Source organism: Gossypium hirsutum, chromosome D09 (assembly GCF_007990345.1).
Source record: "Gossypium hirsutum isolate 1008001.06 chromosome D09, Gossypium_hirsutum_v2.1, whole genome shotgun sequence".
Taxonomy (NCBI): domain Eukaryota; kingdom Viridiplantae; phylum Streptophyta; class Magnoliopsida; order Malvales; family Malvaceae; genus Gossypium; species Gossypium hirsutum.
This window is the reverse complement of record NC_053445.1, coordinates 15,563,718-15,588,262: the sequence shown is the minus strand read 5'-3', so window position 1 is coordinate 15,588,262 and position 24,545 is coordinate 15,563,718. Positions and strand designations below refer to the sequence as shown.

Sequence of the window (24,545 nt, the reverse complement as noted above, 5' to 3'; positions counted from 1 at the left end):
GTACTAAGCTTATCTTTCCTCTAAACTCAATTTCTCTACTCACAATTATTCTGTCATTGCATAATTTAATTAAAAAAAATTCTAGGGAATTCATCTTGTCACATTGTTTCTTTACTTGACATTCTCAATGGACCATTGTAAATTGAAAAATATATAGGATTTTTTCCTATATAATTCATCATCTTTTACTTAAATTTGTTGTTAAAACCAAGTAATTATTTAATAAATTAATGCAATATGCGAAAATATGAAATTAAGACATGGAAATTATTAAAATGTGATTTTATGCTTTATTATATAGTTTTCATGCATAAAATGACTTATTTTATATTAGTTTGAGCATATTATATTTTTAAGCTATAAAGTGGGCCATGCATGATTAAATTAAATAATAAAATATAAAGTTATATTTAATAATTCATTTTAAATATTTCATTAATAGATTGGGTTTTAATTAATTAAGTAAATTAATTAATTGAAGTGGTTAAAATTATATTATTTGGTCCTCTAAATTATCTACTATTTTTGGACAGGTCTGAGAGTTTTCTTCTAATTGCAAAACCGTCCAAATTGGGGACCAAGTCAACCCAATTTTCGGCTGCACATGGCTGATCATAAATCAATGTTTGGTTTAATTACACAAGGTTCTTGAAGAGTTAAAGAAATCAAATATTTTCCCGAAAATTTACTGGTGACCAAGTTTTAGTTCTAAGTTGTGGTGGCACTCAATTTGACCAAGAATCAAGAAGAATCAGCCACATTTCCTCAATTCATGGCCGACCATCCTTGGAAGAAGTTTCAAAAGATGGACACTCCTATTTTTAGTAAACTAGCTCCCTTGCCTCACCTATAAATAAGAGCTCATTTCTCACTTTTTCAATCATCCCTCACTCATTCATCATTCTTTCCTCTTTCAACTCTCTTCTCTATCTTTACCCACGCCTATCATCATCCTTGCATAAGGATTTTTAGAAAAAATAGCCTCTTAAAGAACCCTTGGTCGACCACCTTGGAGAACCATCAGCAAATGAGCAAAGCAAAGAAGCGAAGGAGCCTTGTTAGTCAGAGTCTTGGGTGACAGCCACTCTTAATTGGGTTTAATCTTTCTTTTCTTTAATTTAATCTAAATATTTTTGCTATGTGTTCTTTGTTATTGTTTACAACAATATTAGCTTAATTTTATTTAAGCTAGGATAATTGCTTTGATTAAATAATATTTATTTGATTCATGCTTATAATGTTTGTGCCTCAATCGATCATGTTTTCAATTAAAATCAAGTCTTATTTCGTTCATTAGTGATTGGAATGCACCTGAATTAGCTGAACGATCCTGACCAGACGATGGCTAATGGACACATAATTAAAATGTGCATGCTCAATTTAGATCTTGACCCGATTAAATTGTAGGTTGCAAAACAACTCTGACCAAGCTCTGTTATCTGCATAGTTTTTAGATTTGAGTGATTAAATTGCTTCAAACTTGACACATCCCTGTTACTTGACACGAATGTTAAGAAACCCTTAGTAAATAAGTATCAGTAAAATGCGTATTTACTAAGTAAAGGATTCCGAAAGGACCTAATGTGGTTTCCAAACTCATGAAAGATCGAGTTGTCATGGAATGTTTTTCCGAATGTTATTAAGCATGTTGATAATAAATTGTGTTTAATTAAAGTAATTGTCCTAGTTTATTTATGTTATAATTGTTGCAAAATTGTGTTTAATGATACTAAAATCTATTTCATTCATATAGTTTGCATACTTAGGATAATTTGCATTAAGGATCATTGCATTTAGTTTAATATATTTAAATCACCACTTCTCAACTACGTTGTGTTTTTATTTACCGAATTGTTAATATAATTTTACAAATTAAGTGACTTAGCACAAATACAATCCCTGTGGAGACAATAACTCAATACTTACTTATTACTTGATAACGACTGTGTACACTTGCACAAACCTACACGTTACAAGTCTTTGGCGCCGTTGCCGGGGATTGCCAACTGTTGCCATAGTCATTTTTTTCGTGAAATTATTTATTTTCAATTTGATTTATTTATAACATTACTAACTTATACTTTTTAATTTTTGTGATTTTATTTTCAGGTGTTTATGAGTATAGATCGAATTATCGATTTACTCCCTGTAGACCCTGAAATTGAGCGAACTTTTAGACAAAGAAGCCATGAACGAATAGCTCAAAGACAAGTCGAGATGGGCCTTGGAAATTAGAATCAAGACCAAGGTAATAAAGTCGATCATGTACGAAATCCTATCTTCATTGCCGATGATAATGATCGATGCATCAGACAATATGCTGTGCCACTTTTCAGTGAGTTAAACCCAGGAATTAGAAGACCAGATAGTGAGGCAACCTAGTTTGAATTAAAACCAGTGATGTTTCAAATGCTACAAATGGTGGGCCAATTTAGTGGTATGCCCACAGAAGATCCACATCTCCACCCTCGATTATGTATAGAGGTGAGTGATTCATTCAAGATATCCGGTGTGACTGAAGACGCACTGAGGTTGAAGTTGTTTTTATACTCATTGTGAGATCGAGCATGAGCATGGCTCAATTTATTGTCACCAAGTTCCATATCTACATGGCAAGAATTAGCAGAGAGATTTTTGGTTAAGTATTTACCACCTAGCAAAAACGCTAAGTTGAGGAACGAGATCACAATTTTCCAACAATTGGATGATGAGTCTTTATATGAGGCTTGGGAGCGATTCAAGAAGTTACTTCATAAGTGTCCTCATCATGGGATTCCTCACTATATCCAGTTGGAGACATTCTATAATGGTCTCAATGCACAGACAAGATTGATGGTAGATACTTCCACGAATGGTGCAATTTTGTCTAAGTCTTATAATGAGGCTTATGAGATCATCAAGAGGATCGCGAGTAATAACTATCAATGGCCAACAAATCAAACAGCTTCAGGAAGACCCGTAGTTGGAGTTTATGAAGTTGACTCCCTCACTTCGTTATCAGCTCAGGTATCATCTATTTCCTCTATGTTAAAATAGTTAACCGCTAATAGTACTAATAATTTTGTATCTCAGCCACCAAGTCTATTTGAAATAGTTTCCTGTGTGTACTATGGGGAAGGTCATTCTTTTGAGAATTGTCCATCAAATCTCAAGTCACCATAATAAGAGTGGACAAGGACCCCAGTCCAACTTCTACAGTTCTTTATGGCGTAATGATCCTAACTTTCCTTGGAGCAACCAAGGAAATGGACCGAACAACAACTTATTACAACAAAGACCCAACCAATCTCAAGGGTTTAATTAGCAAGCTCCAAAATCACCTCAAGCTAAGGCATCAAACAGTTTAGAGAATTTTTTGAAAGCGTACATGGCAAAGAATGACTTTTTGATTCAAAGCCAGACAACAACACTAAAAATTTTGGAAAACCAAATGGGTCAGTTAGCTACGAAGCTACGTAATAAACTACAAGGAACCTTGCTGAGCGATACTGAGAATCCAAGAACTTTGGGTAAAGAACATATCAAGGTAGTGGCATTGCGGAGTGGTAAAATTCTAGAACCCCGATGGATTAATGTCGAAGATAAGCCTGTTGAGAAGAATCAACTAGCTGTTGAAGTTCCTACACCAAAGGAATCAGAATCTGTAAATTCTGACAAGGTAAACCCTAACTTAGTGAATTCAGATATTTTAACATCTTCTTTAGATGTAGATTTACCTACTCAGAAAAGTTGTCCGGTTCAACCAAAAGTTCCATCACCTCCATATCCGCAAAGATTGCAGCAAAACAAGTAGAAATAGGAGGTGTAATTCAAGAAGTTTTTGAATGTTCTAAAGTAGTTACATATCAATATCCCATTGTTGGAGGCTTTAGAGAAAATGTCAAATTATGTTAATTTTATGAAGGATATATTGTCCAAAAAGAAATGACTGAGTGAGTATGAGACTGTTGCCTTGACAAAAGAGTGCAGTGCGTTCTTGCAGAACAAACTACCACCAAAATTGAAAGACCCAGGAAGCTTTACTATTCCCTGTAACATTCGTGAATCTTACTGTGGTAAAGCTTTATGTGACTTAGGAGCGATTATCAACTTGATGCCTAAGTCTATTTTCAAGATGTTAGGGATAGGTGAAGTAAGACCTACAACTGTGACGCTTCAGCTAACAGATCGATCTTTAGCATATCCCGAAGGAAAGATTGCAGATGTTTTGGTAAGAGTCGATAAATTTATTTTTCTTACTAATTTCATTGTCTTAGATTTTGAAGCAGAAAAGGAAGTGTCGATCATCCTTGGGAGACCTTTCTTAGCCACGAGAAGAACGTTAATTGATATGCAGAAAGGAGAACTCACCATGCGAGTTCAAAATGATCAGGTAACCTTTAACATTCTTAAAGCAATGAAATTTCTTGATCCGGCAGCAGAGTGTTCAGTTATAGAAGAGATAGAAACCTTGGTTTCTATGGAAAGCAATTTTGAAGATCCATGGGGGAAAACCTTAGATCTTAACCCTTTAGAGGATGAAGAAGGTGAAGAAAACATGGCTTTGATGGAAGCCAATCCGGGACATTTTATTCAATCCACACGGTTTGAACCGTTGGAGTTGGAAGTTAGAGAATTTGTGCAACCCAAGTTGTCAATTGAAGAACCACCTAAACTCGAACTAAAGGTACTTTCTTCCCATTTGAAATACATTTATTTAGGTGATTGTTCTACTTTGCCTGTGATTATTTCAGCGGAACTGACGGAAGATCAAGAGGAGAAACTAATTGTTGTTCTAAAGAAATTTAAAAAAGTAATTGGTTGGACTATAGTTGATATTCGAGGTATAAGCCTTTCTTTTTGCATGCATAAAATAATTTTAGAAGAAGGTAAAAGAGCTCGAATTGTTGGGCAAAGGGGGCTCAATCCTATTATGAAAGAAGTTGTGAGAAAGGAAGTGATCAAATGGTTAGATGTAGGAATCATTTATCCTATTTCAAATAGTTCGTGGGTAAGTCCGGTACAGTGTGTGTCGAAGAAAGGTGGTATCAAAATTGTTGAAAATGAGCGTAACGAGTTAATTCAAACAAGAACTGTTACTGGTTGGAGAATCTGTATTGATTACAGAAAGTTGAACAAAGCTACTCGGAAGGACCACTTTCCATTGCCTTTTATAGATCAGATGTTAGATCTACTGGCAGGTAATGAATTCTATTATTTTTTAGATGGATATTCGAGATACAACCAAATATTTGTAGCCCCGAAGGACCAACATAAAACAACCTTTACTTGTCCATACAGTACGTTTGCTTTTAGGCGAATGCCTTTTGGTTTATGCAATGCACCTACAGCTTTTCAACAATGCATGATGGCAATATTTACTGATAAGGTCAAAAATTTTGTTAAGGTTTTCATGGATGATTTTTCTGTTTTTGGTAACACTTATGATATCTGTTTGAGTAATTTGGCTAAGGTATTGCAGAGATGCGAAAAGATGAACCTTGTCCTTAATTGGGAAAAATATCATTTTATGGTCAAGGAAGGGATTATCTTAGATCATAAGATCTCAATGAAAGGAATTAAAGTCGATAAAGCAAAGGTGGACGTAATTGAAAGATTACCGACCCCAATTAATGTGAAAGGAGTAAGAAGTTTCATAGGCCATGCCGATTTTTACTAAAGGTTTATCAAGGATTTCTGGAAAATTTCTAAGCTATTGTGTTTGTTGTTAGAGAAGGATACAGTGTTCGATTTCAACAAAGTATGTTTAAAAGCTTTTGAAGAGCTAAAAAACGGTTAATCTCAGCCCTAACAGTCATTACACCCGATTGGAGCACACCTTTTGAGTTGATGTGCGATGCAAGTGATTATGTTGTTGGAGCTGTGATGGGTCAAAGAAAAAAATAAAGTGTTTCACTCTATTTACTATGCAAGTAAAACTTTGGCGGGAGCCCAACGCAATTATACGGTAACCGGAAAGGAACTCTTCACTATAGTTTTTGCTTTTGACAAATTCCGCTCATATCTTATAGGTACCAAAGTTACAGTATTTATTGACCATGCGACCATTAAATATTTGCTCACGAAGAAAGACGCAAAACCAAGGCTAATTCGTTGGATATTGTTACTCCAAGAATTTAACCTTGAGATCCAAGATAGAAAAGGTGTTGAAAATCAAATAGTTGATCATTTTTCGAGGTTGGCAAGATGAGGTAACTCAGTCATGTGTGCCTATCAACGAGAATTTCCCAGATGAACACTTATTTGAGGTAAATTGAATTCATGAAATACCCTAGTTTTTTGATTTTGCCAATTATCTTGCATGTGGAATAATTCCACGAAAAATGACATACCAACAAAGGAAGAAATTCCTTCATGATAGTCGGTATTATTTTTGGGAAGATCTGTTTTTTTAAACAGTGTGCAGATAATATAATCTAAAAGTGTGTAGCTGAAAGTGAGATTGCTGAGATCTTGTATCATTATCATTCATCTCCAAGTGGGGGACACTTTGGTGGTTCACGTACTGTAGAAAAGATTTTGCAAGCAGGTTTCTTTTGGCCTACACTATTTAAAGATGCTTACGCTTATGTAAAGAACTGCAATAAGTGCCAAAGAACCAGAAATATATCAAGAAGGAATGAGATGCCCTTAACAATTATTTTGGAGATTGAATTATTCGACTTATAGGGCATTGACTTCTTAGGCCCGTTTCCTTCTTTGTATGGGAACAAATACATCTTAGTTGTTGTGGACTATGTATCCAAGTGGGTTGAAGCTGAAGCATACCCTACAAATGATGCTAAGGTAGTCATGCGATTTCTACGTAAGCATGTTTTTACACGATTTGGGACAACAAGAGCTATTATTAGTGATGAAGGTTCTCACTTTATGAACAAATGGCTTAAGTGGTTTCTTGATAATTATGATGTGAAGCACAAGATTGCTACTGCTTATCACCCCCAGTCCCACGGGCAAGTTGAAAGAGTGAACCATGAAATCAAAGGTATCCTTGAAAAGGTAATACGCCTTAGCAGAAAAGATTGGTCTCGAAGGCTCGATGATGCATTATGGGCCTATCAAACAACATATAAGACTCCGTTAGGAATGACTCCTTATCAGTTAGTCTGTGGAAAGACATGTCATTTGCCATTAGAATTTGAGAATAAAGCTCACTAGGCTTTGAAGCAGTTAAATTTTTATCTTAAGCACGCCGATGAGAGAAGGATGTTACAATTGAATGAGTTGGAAGAGCTGAGGTTGTTTTCCTATGAGAATGCCAAAATATGCAAAGAAAGATCAAAGAGATGGCATGATACTCCTATACAACTTCGCGAGTTTAAAGAAGGTTAGAAGGTGTTGTTGTTTAATTCAAGGTTGAAGTTATTTCCTGGGAAGCTGAAATCCCGATGGAAAGGACCCTATACCATCTACCGAGTTTATCCTTATGGAGCTATTGGATTATATAATAATTATGGACGTACGTTTAAAGTTAATGGTCAACATCTCAAACATTATTGGGATGGTGAATTTCAGCGAGTTGAATCCTCGTTCAAATTAACAGACCCTTGATTTTTCATGAACTCATATTGTAAATAAATAAATAATTAGAATTTATTTTCTTAATTAAGTACATTTAATTAATTTTGTCTAAGTAGATTGGAACTTAAGCAGGACCGCTGTGACCCTTCTAACCTTTCCTGGGAATTAATTTAATGTAATTTGTTAAGAAGAAATTTTCTAATTAAGTTTTAAAATGATTTTTTTTCTAGTTTAATTTATTTTGATTCATTTTAAATTTTTATGTTAATAAAGGGGTTCAAATTTGACCGAAGTACTAATCAGTTTCTCTTTGTTGAATAAGTCTGTAAATACAAGTTTGAATTTGAGGCCTAAGACAACAGAAATGAGGGAAAATCCACACCTAGTGCTGCCACTTCCATTGTTTTCTGCACAAGTAACCTTATTATGGCTAAATTTTTGCTACATGTTGCCTTAATTGTTCTCTATATAGACCCTTTTTCATTATACTATTTCCATATATCTCAAAGCAATTTGCTTAACCCTAAAAATCCCAAACCTCCTTGTGTCACTAGCCTCAAATCTTGAACGATACCCTTAGTTTTTTTCTTTTCTTTTAATGAGACCACCTAGTGCCGCCGCAAGAGAATTGCTGAAGCATCGATTTTGCCACCGCACGTAGCTGTTATCGCCGCTACACACCACTATTGCTACCGCACGTTGTCCCTCGCCATCGCAAGGTTTGCCGAAGCAAGTTCTACCCTCTTTTGTCTATTTCTCTTCTACCCTTGTAAGTAGAAAATTTGTCGAATTATCGAGAAGAGATACCATGTCTCGTAAAAGAACCAAATCTTCAAAGACTACTCCTCAAAGTCCGATTGTGATCGATGAAGAAGTGAAAGAACGATTTGATTCAATTTTCAAGCATCAACCTATGATGCCGGAAAAAGGTTTTAACCTGAAAAGTAATGATGTGATGGTTGTTCCTATGCCGATTAGAAAGGTAATCAATGCTCTCAAGTGGGGATGATTCTGTGATGCTCGTTCACTTTCCGGTGATGAACTAGTTCGAGAATTCTATGCTAGTTTGACTATGCAAGATGCTACTGAAGTCATCATTCGAAAGATAAAGGTACCTCTTAGTTCCAAGTCCATTAATGAATTGTTTAATTTACCTGATGTTGAATAAGATGAGTACTACCTTATGATGAATAATATCAATTGGGATTTTCTTCAACAAGTGCTTGATGTTGTGACAAATCCAAGATCCCAATGGATTATACGAAAGTATGTGAGACATTCTTGTCGAAAAGAATACTTAAAACCAGTAGCAAATGTATGGTTTTATTTCGTTCACTACAGTTTTATGCCTACCTCACATAGTTCCACCATCTCGATGGAATAGATGCTTTTGTTATATGCAATTTTGACAAAAAAGTCCATTAATGTTGGGAAAATTATCCTCAAGGAGATTCACGATTGTGCTAAAAAGAAGGCAGGAAGTGATTATTTCCCATCATTAATCACTTCACTTTGCTTAAGGGCCCGAGTTAAAACACAAGCAAATCTGAAGGGGCAGTATGTCCAAGGGTGCATTACAAGTCATGATCTTGAAAGGTTAGTAGAGAGAGTGCATGAGTTGAATCAAGGTGAGCAAGAGGAACCAACTAAGCCAGAAACCAAAGAGTCATCAAATAAAACTGAAATTGAAACTGATTCAGTTACAGACACTGAAGAAGAAGAATTTGATAAGGAACCAAATAGTCATCAAACAGATGAAAGAGCTGAGAACCTTGAACCTAGGGTTGAGCTAGAAGAAGAACTAGTCAAGCTAAGTGTTGAACCAGAATTTACAACTCTGATGCCGACTTCTGCAAGTGCTTCAAAGAAATCGAAGCTGTCAATTATGATGGACATGTGCAAGTTCATGCACAAAAAACAACAAACTTACTGGAAATATGCAAAAATTAGGGACGATTCAATTCGAAATACCTTTAAGAAATTCTCTAACACTTTTCTTCCTGAGTTCCCAGATGCTATCTTTGAGACATGGACGGAAGACACTGAAGATACAAACTGACAAAGGGAATGACTCAGAAAAATAAATTGGGGGATTCTTGTCTTGTTATTTATTTAATTGTTTTTAGGTCTTTAGGAATTTATTTCTTTAGTAATTAGGATTTAATTTCTGCAAAATAAAACATAGCAAGGATGAATAAACACTTCTTTAGAAAGAAAAAGACTAAGTGATGTGGCAATGGGAATGAACATGTCTAGGATTGGGTTGTGAGGAAAGACTTGGTATTTAAGTAGCTTATTGACTCACCTCTCTTTCTTTACAACCCTACCTGGTGTTCAGTTTTCGTTCATTACTTTGTTCTTGTAATGAGGACATTGCTTCTTTTTAAAGGTGGGTAAGGCAAATTGCTCAAATTTGTAAAATTTTCAAGTATGTTTCAGATCATTTCTTTCATAAGTATGTTTTAATAAATGAATGTTTAGAGAAATTCTTTTTAATAATGATTTTATCTGGGTGATTGTTGGTTATCATGAAGAATGGAATGTTTTTATGATCTTAGTCTTAGGTAATGTTTGCCATGAAAACTTAGTTTCTCTTGAGATTAGACATGCATGAAGGTTTATCTTTAGAATTCACTTAGTAACTTTCTTGAGGTGAAATCCTAAGAGACATAAAAATATAAAATGATATAGGCACCATTTGTCTTTGGTTTGTTTGAGCCTTTTCAAGCCCACCTTATTATATTAGACCCTTGAAACTATAATTTTGAGCTTAAAGGCCTATTTATTGTAAGAAACCTACATTACAAGCCGTATCTCTATCTTTTGAAGTTATCCTAATTTTGTGCACCGCCTTAAATAAAGTTGACTTGGTAATTAACATTTGAGGGAAATTTTCAGAAGATGTATGTGATCATGCTTAAAAAAAAAGAGGCAAAGAAAGAGTGAAGAAAAGTTTGCTCAGTCTCCAAAAAGAAAATATATGAGTATGAGTTCAAAATAAGTATGGGGGAGATCCAAAGGTTCATTTGAAGAAAAAGGTTGAATTTCAAGAAATCCAAGACAAGTTAAAGGTTAAGATTTTGAAACTGAAATGTCCTATCTCTTAAAATCCCTACCTTTAACCGAGCCCCATTACAACCTTATAAAAGACCTATTGATTTGATAATTATGTCACCTACATTAGTGGAGAGAAAGTATTAAGTTTAACATATGAAGATCATAAATAAGCCTTATGATTGTTTTGCTTGATTGATGAGAAATTATGTTGAATGAAGAATATTAACTATGGCTGGGACATACATGCAAACTATGATTCATGTTGGCATATCTTCAAACATAGAATAAAATTTTCAAAATGTTTGTATATGAGTTACTTGTTAATAAATAATATTTATGAGCATGAATTTATTGATGCATGATTATGAGACGAAGATTGATGCTACTTACACTCTTAGCAAAATTTGCCTTAGCAAGACCTTGGGTTGTGCATGAACATTACTCGGGACGAGCAATGATTTAAGTTTGGGGATGTGTAAACTGAAAAATATATAGGATTTTTCCTATATAATTCATCATCTTTTTACTTAAATTTGTTGTTAAAACCAAGTAATTGTTTAATAAATTAATGAAGTATGCAAAAACATGAAATTAGGAATGGAAATTATTAAAATGTGATTTTATGCTTTATTATATAGTTTTCATGTATAAAATGGCTTATTTTATATTAGTTTGAGCATATTATATTTTTAAGCTATAAAGTGGGCTATGCATGATTAAATTAAATAATAAAATATAAAGTTATATTTAATAATTCATTTTAAATATTTCATTAATAAATTGAGTTTTAATTAATTAAGTAAATTAATTAATTGAAGTGGTTAAAATTATATTATTTGGACCTCTAAACTATCTACTATTTTTGGACAGGTCTGAAAGTTTTCTTCTAATTGCAAAACCATCCAAATTGGGGACCCAGTCAACCCAATTTTCGGCTACACATGGTTGATCATAAATCAATTTTTGGTTTAATTACACAAGGTCCTTGAAGAGTTAAAGAAATCAAAGATTTTCCGAAAGATTTGCTGGTGACCGAGTCTTAGTCCTGAGTTTTGGTGGCACTCAAATTGACCAAGAATCAAGCAGAATCAACTACATTTCCTCAATTCATTGCCGGCCATCCTTGGAAGAAGTTTCAAAAGATTGAAAATCCTATTTTTAGTAAACTAGCTCCCTTGCCTCACCTATAAATAAGATCTCATTTCTCACTTTTTCAATCATCCCTCACTCATTCATCATTCTTTCCTCTCTCAACTCTCTTATCTATCTTTCCCCCTCACGCCTATCATCATCCTTGCATAAGGATTTTTAGCAAAATTAGCCTCTTAAAGAACCCTTGGTCAGCCACCTTGGAGAACCATCAGCAAAAGAGCAAAGCAAAGAAGCGAAGGATCCTCGTTGTCAGAGTTTTGGGTGACAACCACTCTTAATTGGGTTTAATTTTTCTTTTCTTTAATTTAATCTAAAGATGTTTGCTATCTGTAATTTGTTCTTGTTTACAACAATGTTAGCTTAATTTTATTTAAGCTAGGATAATTGCTTTGATTAAATAATATTTATTTGATTCATTCTTATAATGTTTGTGCCTCAATCGATCATGTTTTCAATTAAAATCAAGTTTGTATTTTGTTCATTCGTGATTGGAATGCACCTGAATTAGCTGAGCGATCCTGACTAAACGATGGCTAATGGACACATAATTGAAATGTACATGCTCAATTTAGATCCTGACCCGATTAAATTGTAGGTTGCATAACAACTCTGACCAAGCTCTGTTATTTGCATAGTTTTTAGATTTGTGTGGTTAAATTGTTTCAAACCTGACACGTCCCTGTTACTTCACACAAATGCTAAGAAACCCTTAGTAAATGAGGATCAGTAAAATACATATTTACTAAGTAAAGGATTCCGAAAGGACCTAATGTGGTGTCCAAACTCATGAAAGATCAAGTTGCCATGGAATGTTTTTCCGAATGTTATTAAGCATGTTGATAATAAATTGAGTTTAATTAAAGTAATTGTCCTAGTTTATTTATGTTATAATTGTTGCAAAATTGTGTTTAATTTTACTAAAATCTATTTCATTCATATAGTTTGCATACTTAGGATAATTTGCATTAGAGATCATTGCATTTAGTTTAATATATTTTAATCACCACTTCTCAACTATATTGTGTTTTTATTTACCAAATTCTTAATATAATTTTACAAATTAAGTGACTTAGCACAAATACAATCCCTGTGGAGACAGTAACTCAATACTTACTTATTACTTGATATCGACTGTGTACACCTGGACAAACCTAAACGTTACAACCATACACTAGATTTTCAAGTATTACATCATGGCACAATTTGAATGTAATTCACTCATGAAACTAAGGCTTTTAACTTAGAAGATGGATAGAGTAAACAACTACCTCATTAGCTACTCAGCCTAAAATTGCAGTGGAGTGTCCCTAAACTAATTTTTTAACTCACTCTTGTTTGGACTTGCTTTTCTGGTCAATAATAAAATGGAGAAAACAGAATATTACTTACCTAATCAATATTACCTCATCCACATCCTCTGGATTTGTGAGTAGCTTTTTGGAAAAGTTGGGGAATGCAAGCTTAGGTCTAGTAAAGTTTTTCTGCAAAGACTTCTTAATAGCACTATCCCGCTTCTGTACATAGCCTTAAAAGAAAACCATTTCATCCCTTGCCCTACCTAGATTGGTAGCTGTTTTAAAATGTTGTTTCTCTATCAAACAAAATTGTTCTTGCAACTTCTCAAGAGCACCGAGCACCTACTACTCGAAATCATTGTGAGAAGTGGATGGAATGGAATGTGCACCAGTAGGCGGAGAGGATGTTGATGAAGAATCGGGATGTTGATGTCGTGGCATGTCCTCCCCTGAAAATCACATGGCAATCTACTTTGTGGTGGCTCCCTTAATTGGAATTTTATCCTTGTTGGTTTGAATAGAGACATTAACTCATTAACAGAACGCAATAATAAGAGATAGAAAATTCAGGGTACCCACATTCTTTTGGGCACAGTGATGAACTTCTTTATAAATGATTTTGCGGACATTAATTTTTCTTCTAGTCATCATAGAGTGAAGTAACAGCATGGACTCTTTCGAAATAATAGAGTTATAAGATGAAGGGCTAAGGCGAGATTTAAGAAAATGATACCATACTTGACATTGGCGCTTCAAAGAAATACATTCGATTGTGTAGCAAACTTGTCAAGAAATTGTCCATTTTGTTCCTTCTACACAGAGATCCTTAAGAACTTGTTGTAGACCTTCTGCTGTTATTGTCGTAGCAAACTGAGAATGTTTATCAGAACCCTTAGGTAAACCATATTGTGCGTTTATGGAATACTCATCAAATAGCACTGAAATGCCTTATACATAGATAAAAGCTTTGTTTGTAAAGGTTAAGTGGGCATAAAATTCCTTTACAACCTTTGTAAGAACATTGTCAGGATGAAGGCAAAATATTTGCCAGCCATGTTTTTCAACTATAGAAGAAATCACTTCAGTATATCCCATAAAGGATGTGTCTTGAAAAAGAAAACCTTTCTCCATACAGAATGGTCACTTAGATGTGTTCGTGGTGTACTTCTCTTCAGCAGCTCTGTTGAAAAATGTTATCAGTGGCACAGAGAGAGTAGCATGTCTAGCCTTTTAGAGCAAAAAAGAGTAATTGTAAAATAAAAATGAGAACTTTACAGTTATGGAATAAACAACGAAAATAGAGAATAAGAAGACACTGTTAGTAACCGTGAAAGAAAATGAATCGACTAGGGTAAAAGTGAGAGAAAGTAGGACTGTGATATGGGTGAAAAGAAGTCTAAAATCATGGCCTGACACGGTAAAATTAGAATTAGCCGGGAAAAGAAAAATAATAATTTTTTTAAAAAACAATAACAAGAAATCTCCACGAGATTTTTTCTTTAAAGAAAAACTTCGCTTCTTCTCTTTTTCTTTCTTCTTTTATAGGGCAAGTCCCTTTTCTCCACGAGATTTATCTGGTACACATATAGTTGGCTGAGAGTGACGAGGACTTAGTGCTACGTTAGCATCTTCCTAGAATTGCCATGGCATTTTTGTTGGTAATCTGTCCAACCTTTTGCCACGGGCAATATTTCACTTCCTTCATCCCCTTCCTTCTTTTTCTCATTCTTTTTGTCCTTCATGCACCTACTGCATATAAAAACCAATTCCTTTCTTCCCAACAATAAAAGTAACATATAATGACATTCAAGGCACAATCCAAGCTTTATTATGCAATATTCTAATAATAACCTAGAAATGCAAATATATCAACTTAAGTATAGGCAAGTCATCAAGTTTAGAGGTTTGAGATATAACTCTTTCAAGAGTTATCAACTCCTTATTTCATTCATCATGTCCCATTCCTTTTCTTTTCTTTCCCCCTTTCTACTTCCTTTGTCTCCCTGTCTTTCCAAATGGTTGTGTGTTAACTAGGGTAGACGTCCAACCCATGTAGTGCATACACACTTTTTTGTTTTTCATCCATACAACACTCTCTCTTTTCTCCTCTATTTCAACCTTCTTGTGCTACCCCTTTTTGGTTGTTCTCCAACACCTTTTAGCTTCTTATTCTTTTATCACCACCATATGCCACTCCACCACCCTAAAGCCACACTTACGCCACCCCTATTAGCCATCAGCACTGTTCACCGTCGTGACTGCCACTACACATTGCCGGCAAATCACCGTAAACCAATAGTTTTTCTCCTTTTTTTCTCTTATCATACCAATTTTATTATGTTTATAAATTCAATCTATTCGTTCTCTCTATTTGTGTAATATTAGATATTGTTTGTGCCGCTCATAATCTTCAATGATCTTTACCATCGTGCCGGTTCTTTATTTATTAAGATTGTAAGTACTTTAAATCTTGGATATCATCAACATTTTATGATCTCTTAAAAAGATTACTGAATAATATATTCTAATCATGAGTTATTTTTGGATTGAAGGATCAAATCCAATTATAGAGAATCTTTAGTGATTTGGAAAATAGTAGTTATTTTCGATTGAAGAAGAGGAAGAGTAAATATTGAGCATCCAAGATAATCATATAATGTTTTGGATTCTTTCAATTCTGGCCATATATTTATGGTATTGAAAATTGATTTCTAACTTCGATTTGTGTATTTTAGGAACTGATCTGAACTAGTTTAGTTAGATATGAAAGCAAGGGTTGCAGTTTAGATTTGTTACGAGTTAGATGATTATTAAATATGTGCGTCTTACCTTAAGTATTTGGTGATAGAATATCTCCTATGATGTTATTTTGATTTATATATTGTTGTCAATAATGTGATTAAGTGATGGTTGGGAAGTACTAAAATGATTACTAATTTTGAGCCTAAGGTAAGTGTTCTGATTCGATTTTTGTGATGATTGATTTGTTGTACGATGATGAAATATGTTATGTTCTAACACTCATGTTTTGTAACATTATGGCACGATTTTGTTTCTGTTCATCTGATCTCATTATGTGAGATGAATTTCTGAAATCATCATATTTGATTGCATGTTAAGCATTCCTACTGTTCTAATTCTGTTTATGTATGTCATATCACATTGCATGGGGTTAGGAAGAAACTGAAAGGAGGAAGTTTCTGGCAATTTAATGATCTGTACATTCTAGTGGTATATCCACATATTCTGGCAGTACATCTGTGGTTTTGGTGCCTTGCCGACATATTTGCTTGTTCTGGTAGCTTGTCTGCAATATCTGGTGGCTTGTCCATAATTTTGGTGTGTTATTGGAAGGATGAGTTCTTGGGAACTCTTTTAAGGTGTGTAGTTGAGTTGGGTAGAAACTTTTCTGAAAATTCTGACATGGTTTCTGAAAAACTCTACATCAACATCATCATGCATATTGGTATCTGTGAAATTGGAATGCTTATATATATTTTCTACTATATTCTAAAATGTATGCTTCAATTACTATTTTTTACCTAATTTAAGACTCACACTAGGCTTATTTAGCTCACTCTTTAGTTCCTTGACATTTCAAATAATACTTGAGTGTAACATCCCACCTGATAAAGTCCCAATGGTTGAGCGATGTTATTGGAAGCGATGCACAAAGAGTAAAAATTGGGCGAGCAAGACATAAGGATTTAGCGAAGCATAAGAAATTCCTCGAAAATGCCCGTACAGCCTGGTCTGATGGATTATGAATGAAAGGAAAGGAACCCATGCTAAACTCTTGTAATTACATCGTCTAGGATATTCTAAAAGAACAAATGTAACACCCCAAACCCGGCCTAGACATTATGGCCAAATTAGGAAATGTTATGAAGAAGGATTTTGAAATAAACTTTCACGTTTAAAACTTCTCGAATTAATTGTTCTAAAAGAGTCCACATTTTCTGAAAAACTTATTATTATTCTCTTTAACGAAACCTTCATTTATTGCCCCTTTAAGTAAAACATAAATTTGCAGCGGAAGTTTGTAAGTCGTTATAGTTGAAAACCGAGCTTGTGTTTTCAAAAACATTTGTTTGCGTAAAACTATTGTTTGCCAAACATCGCAATTTAAAAATCTAAACGCATCCAAAACCAAATTTATAAACAACAGTCCAGAGAGTCCCAAAATTACAAAACTCGCAAAGGAAATCCAAAATTTAAATAATTTACTAGTTAAAAATAGTTTCTGTGCTAGTGGTCACTGTTGAGCCTCCGTCACACTAACCCGCCTATGCCTGAGGATTACTTAAACAGAACAAACAAACAGATGTGAGTTTTCAAAAACTCAGTGTGTAACTTAACAATGACATGCATGCACATAAACATAGATTTCCTATGTAGCAGAATAGATACGAACAGAGGTCCTTAATAGAATAAGATAATATTAGAATTGGGTTTTCAGAACATATAGATATGCAAAGTCCTACCCCCATCCTTTACACACCATCTCCGACCATCCCAATACACCATGTAGGGTATAAAACACCTAGCCAGCCCTACACACCACATAGTGTCTTTATGACACTTATCAGAATAGTTTGCAGTCAAGCTGCCAGTATATCGACGAAATATCGCCTCACAGAATACTTTCTTGACATATACAAATCCCACCCCATACAAATATACAAATAAAAGATGACAGATATAAAAAAATTAACATGTCTCACATGCTCATATACAGATAACATATATGTTATTACGAACCAGTCAAATCATACATATCAATTTCTAAATGCTTAAATCAGTTTATCAGAATATCAGATATCATGCATTAGGGTTTTTTTTGCCCTTACTCACCCTACAAAAGGCCCGCAGTCATTCGGAATGACGTATGCGACATTAGGGAAAATTTTAGAATTTTGGACCCACATGCCCATGTGGGCCAACATGCCTAAATTGACCTTGCCCGTGTGGCCCACACAGCCTGGCCCACAGCCCACATACTCGTGTGACCCACACGGCCACACACTCGTCCGTCACACAGCCGTGTGTCGCACACGGTCGGGCATACACCCATGTGGCGTCGACAGGCCATTTTTTTTGCTTTCATCAAACCTCATTTTCTCATGTTTTCATTATACACATGATTCGAATTTGATGCCACACTAATCTCAAGACCTCTGAAACCCTAAAAATAGTATACCAAACTCTAATTTAGTAATGTAATTTACAAATTCATCAACAACAATAATCCGATAATGCACCCCAACTTACCGACGATGAAACTTTCGCTAACACCGTTTAGGCAGTTGGAGCAAAACTCACAGTTCATAGCCTTCTCCTACACAACAATGGTCGCAGAAAATTAGATTCTCTGACTACACCATCCTAATATGAAAAAAGCCAAATAGCCTTACAAAAGTCAAAAACTACAAACAAGTGAAACCCCACTTACCTTAACCGCACAAAGAGCACCGAAATTCCAAAAGCAACTGTAAGAATCAACAGTTTATGAATAAAATTGAATGGAAAGATAAAAAAAGAAAATAAATGTTGCAGAGAGGGGACAAAAATAATGGGGACGTTAGAAAAGTTAAGAAGAGAGAGAAAAATACTAAAAATTAAAAAAGAAATAACTTAAGTATATCCTAACCTCCCACTAACCACCACATTAATCCTCATCCAAAAATCGCAGAGTTTCAGTTCCACTGAACCTCTATCAAACATCTGAATCAAAAATATCATCCATGCTTACACGAGGAATCAAACATGAGACCTTAGGGTAAGCTAACACCTTACCACTTGAACTAGTTGGCTTATTCTGATATGAGTTTACCAAAAATATAACATAATCCCACCTAAAAGGGATAAAGGTAGAACCAAAAATAACATATTTTTTAAAAGTGAGACTTGAACCCAAGACCTCAAACACACAATCAGAAGACTTAGCCACTGAGGCAGATGCTCATTTATGTCAAAATTCACAGAAATATAATTAAATTAATCAGGTCGTTAGAATAAAGCTTATGGCTAACTTTGAAGAAAGATAAGTATGACGAATCAAGGAATACTGTTAAGAATATATGTATATATGAATATGGTGCATAGTATAAAGAAGTACTATTAGAGAAGTAGTGTTCATCAAAAGCCCATTACAACGTATAATGTGGGCAGACTTTGAAAGGAAAATAAGTGAATAAAGATCCCATATCAAATAACTATAATGAGTGAAATAAGGTGTATGCCTATGTAAAATGATTTTTAGGATGTGAGTTCATACTGGTGGTGTAGTACATCTAGTGACCAATGTGGTCCAATGATAGTTAAATTGTAAGGCGAGCTAGTTAAGAATTAACTGAACAAGAACTAGAAGGGTTAAAGGCTAAAGAAATAATTAAGTAAGCTCTTAGAGGTGGTAAACTATGATAAGGCCACTCAGTCTTGATGTGACGTTTATCAAGTTACCATAGAGACTGGGGCTAAAGAAAGATAGAAACATTGCTCTGAGCTGAGGTTGAAATCCTGGAAATTTCTAATGATTTTCTTCGCATCAAGGTATGTTTCATGACTCTGTCTATCAAGGAAACATATATTTGTAAGTATGATTGAATAAATTTGGTTTCGAAAGATGTTTGGGTTTAAAATGATGATAATGGTTACCCGAATGGGTTCTAACAAAGTGTTTCCATTTTACAAGGCAGAGGAGACTGTAGCATCCTGTTGAATGATAGATCTGAAGGCTAAGCTGCTCTTTGAGGTTATAAGGTGAGTCTCTAAGCTAAGCCTTGCATGTAATATGTATGTTCTAGAAACTACTATGCTAAGTGACCAAAGTATGAGATCAAAACTAGTAAACTATGATGAGACGAATCTGATAAGAAATGTAAAACTAATGAATTTGTATGACTATGGTGTGCTTATGTTTGAAAGTAGGAACAAGTCTGATAGGAACTGCATGTGTGTCTGGTAAGTATAAAAATGTCTGTCGTGAGTGATTCGATGCATAATGAGTCTGTGTATGTTTTCAGAGTCGTCAAATGGGTTCGCTAGGACTAAAAAATGAATCTATGAAAGGACAAGTCCATGACCATGGAACTAATGAAGACAATATCGTGTACGACCGTAACTGGTGGGTTATGGCATTATATGGGGAAGTTTAAGGAAGGTTATTACCTAATGTGGTTCTCTGTGTGTCCCAAGACGATGGGGGCAAACCTCACTAAGTGTGAGTCTAGGCAAATCCCTATTGCCTAAATCACCAGGAGAAGGAAAACCTTTGTGACGAGTATTGAATGTAAAGGATAACCTTTATGGCGAGTATTGTTAGAGTATGCCCAAAGACCAATTATGAAATGATTGTAATCACATACTCGTTTTACCTTGTTTGTTAATATAAGGCATTGTCATTTTTATTTCAGTTTCTTTTTCTGTGTGTACAAATAAACTGACTAATAATAAAGTCCTTAGAATAACATGATTATTCTTAAAAGGTCCTTAGTCAAGTATTATTACGGGCTTGGACAATGATAATGCATTGAGACTAATATGTAGTTGATTGATGACAAAGTGTTGTCATTGGCATAGGGATGTCAAAATTGATACACGAGTGATAAAATTATTATATTCAAACATAATTATCACTGTGAAGGATGATGATCACTAAGTGTTTTCATGTACTTATGTTTGTATTTAGCTATCACATGCATTAAATTAATTATTGAATTAATTTAATTCGATAGTTAAATATTGAAAAAAATTATATGTACAAACTTCTTGTACACAAATAGAGAACATAGATAAAATTAATATATGAATTTGATTCGTACAAAATATTAATTGTATATAGTTTACGGAAATTATTAATATAAAAGACATGAAAATTCATATTCTTTAGGAAATAATATAATTTCTTTTTTATTTTCCATTTCTTTCTCTAATAATAAGGGAATAATCATGTTTTATTTTTGATATGTGACATCAAAGAAAATAAAAGGAATAAAATCTCTTAGTGTGTTAGGGTTATCATAAAAAAAACAATATCAAAAGGTCTAACAGCCCTTTTTTATCTTAAAAGTTCAAGAGATTTTTTTTGTTCGTTTTTTACTGGGTGGACTACTTAGGGGCCAAAATGTTGTTGTTGTGGCTTGTGATCGACATCCTACATCTTTCAAAGGAATCATATAAACAACGTTGTTTGTCTCTCTTCCAGTTTTGAAAAGTTATATTTTCAACCCTTGTTTCAACCCAATTCTGTCTTCGTACATAGATCCATGGTTGATGCAGGAAGAATTTTTCAACTGCGCCACAAGGCGAACCAGTGATCCAACAAGTACTAGATATAAAGGATAACCTTTGTGGTACAGCTCTGGACAAGAAAGCCTTTGCGGTGAGTATTGGATATAAAGGAAGCATTTGTGGCACAAATCTAGATAGGAAAGCCTTTGTGGCGAGTACTAGATATAAATGATAGCCCTTTTGGCACAACTTTTGACAGGAAAACCTTTATGGTGAGTACTGAATGTAAAGGACAGCCTTTGTGGGACAACTCTAGACAAGAAAGACTTTATGGTGAGTACTGAATGTAAAGGACAGTCTTTATGGCACAACTCTAGACATGAAAGCCTTTGTAGCGAGTACTAAATGTAAAGGACAATCTTTGTGGCAAAAATCAAGACAAGAAAGCCTTTGTTGTAACCTCTATTCAAGAATGCATTTGTGGCAAACCTCTGAAAAGAAATGCCTTTATGGCAAAGGAAAGCCTGTGTAGCTACCTCCGTAAAGGAAGCCTTCGTGGTTGTATCTAAAAACAAATTCCTTTATGGCGCAACCTAATGATAGGATGCCTTGGTGGCAACTCTGTAAAGGAAACTCTTATGGAAAATAAAAAAGAAGCCTTTGCACTTATTTAAATAAAGGAAAACCTTTACAACCAAATTCTGAATGAATTACGACAAAGGAATTAGGAAAGAATGGTATGAATGGTTCTCTGAAAGTAACGTGAAGATATGAACTTGAGGTATAGTAAGTGTAAGAGATAACGTATGGGACAAGTAGAAAGGACTAAGTATCCAACGAACTCTGAAAGAAAGTCACTGTATGTAAATGACTGGGTGAACTTCTCATAGTGACAAGAAATGAACAGTGAAGCTAGAGCATGCCAGATTAGGTAGCAAATCTGAGATATGTGTTATAGGCATGTATAGATAGTACCCTAAAGTAAGAAAGATCTGGGATAACTCTGTGTAAAGTAATGGGTGTATTTTACCTCGCTCGAAAGTAGTGGTGAAGTCAATAAGTATGAAATAAGATTTAAGCCTGTTAGTGAAGCAAATGAAGTGATAAGGACTATGTAAACTTGAGAGTTAAGAATGGACATAGAAAGTGAAGAGTATATGGTATACTCAAAGGAAAGAAATGGTCATTTGAGTTTGGACCTCAAATCTAGAACTTAGTAGAGTGAATGCTTAATGAATATGAAAGGAAGCTAAGTCCTTAAAGGCACAAAGAGGATGAAAAAGGTCAAAAATAAAAAGAAGTAGTTACAGTCTGTTAATAGAAATCTCAGTGAAGTAACTGCTAGAAGGAATAAGGAAAAGTCAACAGACACATGAAGGACATGCTAAGCAATTATCATACTCTGATATAACAAAACAAGTATTTAAGAATTATCTCACTAAGTTCTTATGAACTTACTAAAGTTATTTCCTATTTCAAATTATAAAGGAGCATGCGTCGAGGGACGATGCTAGGGCTATGCCAAAAAGGAAGTAGCGCGATAGACTGTTGTGTATACAGAGGAATTTAAGCTGGGTGTTTGAGTTTGAGCATAAGTTTATTAAGTAACATTCCAATATGTATACAGTAGGTTAAAATATCAAATGGAAATCAATGGAAATTTTATTATGATGAATTGTATACGTAATCTATACAATGTACACCCACAAGAGACTTTTTCATATTCATAGATAGAACTTGTACATAGGTAAAAAATTTAAGGTACATCTATTTTAGGATGTAACATCCAATAATCGAACTTGGTTCATCGGGTCAGATGAAGGGCGTTACATCGAGGTCAGGACTTGGTCACAACTTTTGAAGGAGCTTTTCAGATGTAAATTAAATATTAATTATTATTTTGGAACTATAATAAGTTTGTTTATGGATTGTGGTATGGGACATTACTTTGGGGATTTTATTCTGATTTTCATGACTTGATTGCATGGCACTAGAGTTTTAAAAACTACTCGAATGGGTATTTTAAATGATTTCACATGAAACTTAGTTTTTAAATAAAATTTATCAATAACACATTTTTTCACTACAAATACTGAAAAATTAGTTTTTAATAAAATCCAAAATAGTTTTGAATAATGATTGAATTTTTACAAATGAAATATTAAATATTTCAATTCCTAAAATTATTAGGTTTTTAGGAAATTAAGATAAACATTCGATTTCACTTGTTTTGAATTGATAAGCCAATAATTTCAAGATATCTTCAAAATTATGGATGCTTAGCTTTCACATTTATCATTACCACTATAATCATCTCTGGTGGATTCCTCCAGATCCACTTTCTATACTTACACTTTCTTTCACTCTTCCTCCACATGCATGGTTTCTCTTACATGGCATACTGGTAACATACCTTGCTCTTAATGTCCCTATAGACTATCGGTATTTATGTCTCGGCAGACTATGTTGGTTGCCATAGTCGAGCTACGATCTTAAGCCCTTCTCATTCCAATCCCTTTATCCTAATGGACTTACCCTGTGTTTACTGTCCCAAGGTACTTACCTCGTATTTACTATCCCGGTGAACTTACTCTAGGGATGCCATGGATTCTTTTACCTATGGTCTTATACCGTTTTACCATCCTCGAGCATTACCTTATGATTCCATGGCGTGTTTCATCCATTGAATTACTCACCATACCTGGTTGTCATAGCATCTTTCATCTACGTCTTACACAATATATCTTATACCTTATCGCCATGGTGTCTTTCATCCATGGTCTTATGCCATATACCTTTACTTTGTACCATGTTGCCATGTCATCTTTCATCAATGTTCTTCCGCTACATACTACATACTAGACTACCATAGCATCCTTCCTCTATGGTCTTACACCATATACCGTCGTCACGGTATCACCCCGAAGGACCATTCAGCATCGCCTTTACGGTAAATATCATCCCATTAATTCATTTCCTGAATGCTCTTCCCATTACCTCTTTAACACTACCTAACCTTGGTGTTCAAACACTATAGTGTTGCCTCTGCAAGTTTTGGAGTTTCACCTGAGGCGATAACTAATAGGTTTTCTCCTCATTTCTATCTAAACATTATCTATTCCCTTGAGGTTTGCCAATAATCATGCAATACATGCTCATGCCATCATATCTCATGTTTATGCATACAAGGCGTACTTAAACAATATAGACCATAACAGCGGGTTTGAGGTCTAGAACTTACCTGAATCTTTACTGTTCCACTAGCTTATTTCTTCTCTCAATCATCAA

At 34.5% G+C, this 24,545-nt stretch overlaps 1 non-coding gene across 1 annotated transcript; it reads right to left on the bottom strand.

Annotated features, from left to right (window-relative positions):
- Positions 1–2,667: 2,667 nt before the first annotated feature.
- On the bottom strand, positions 2,668–2,774 carry LOC121221409 (small nucleolar RNA R71). Its single transcript, XR_005918801.1, has one exon. It is a non-coding gene; the product is annotated as a small nucleolar RNA R71 (small nucleolar RNA).
- Positions 2,775–24,545: the final 21,771 nt, after the last annotated feature.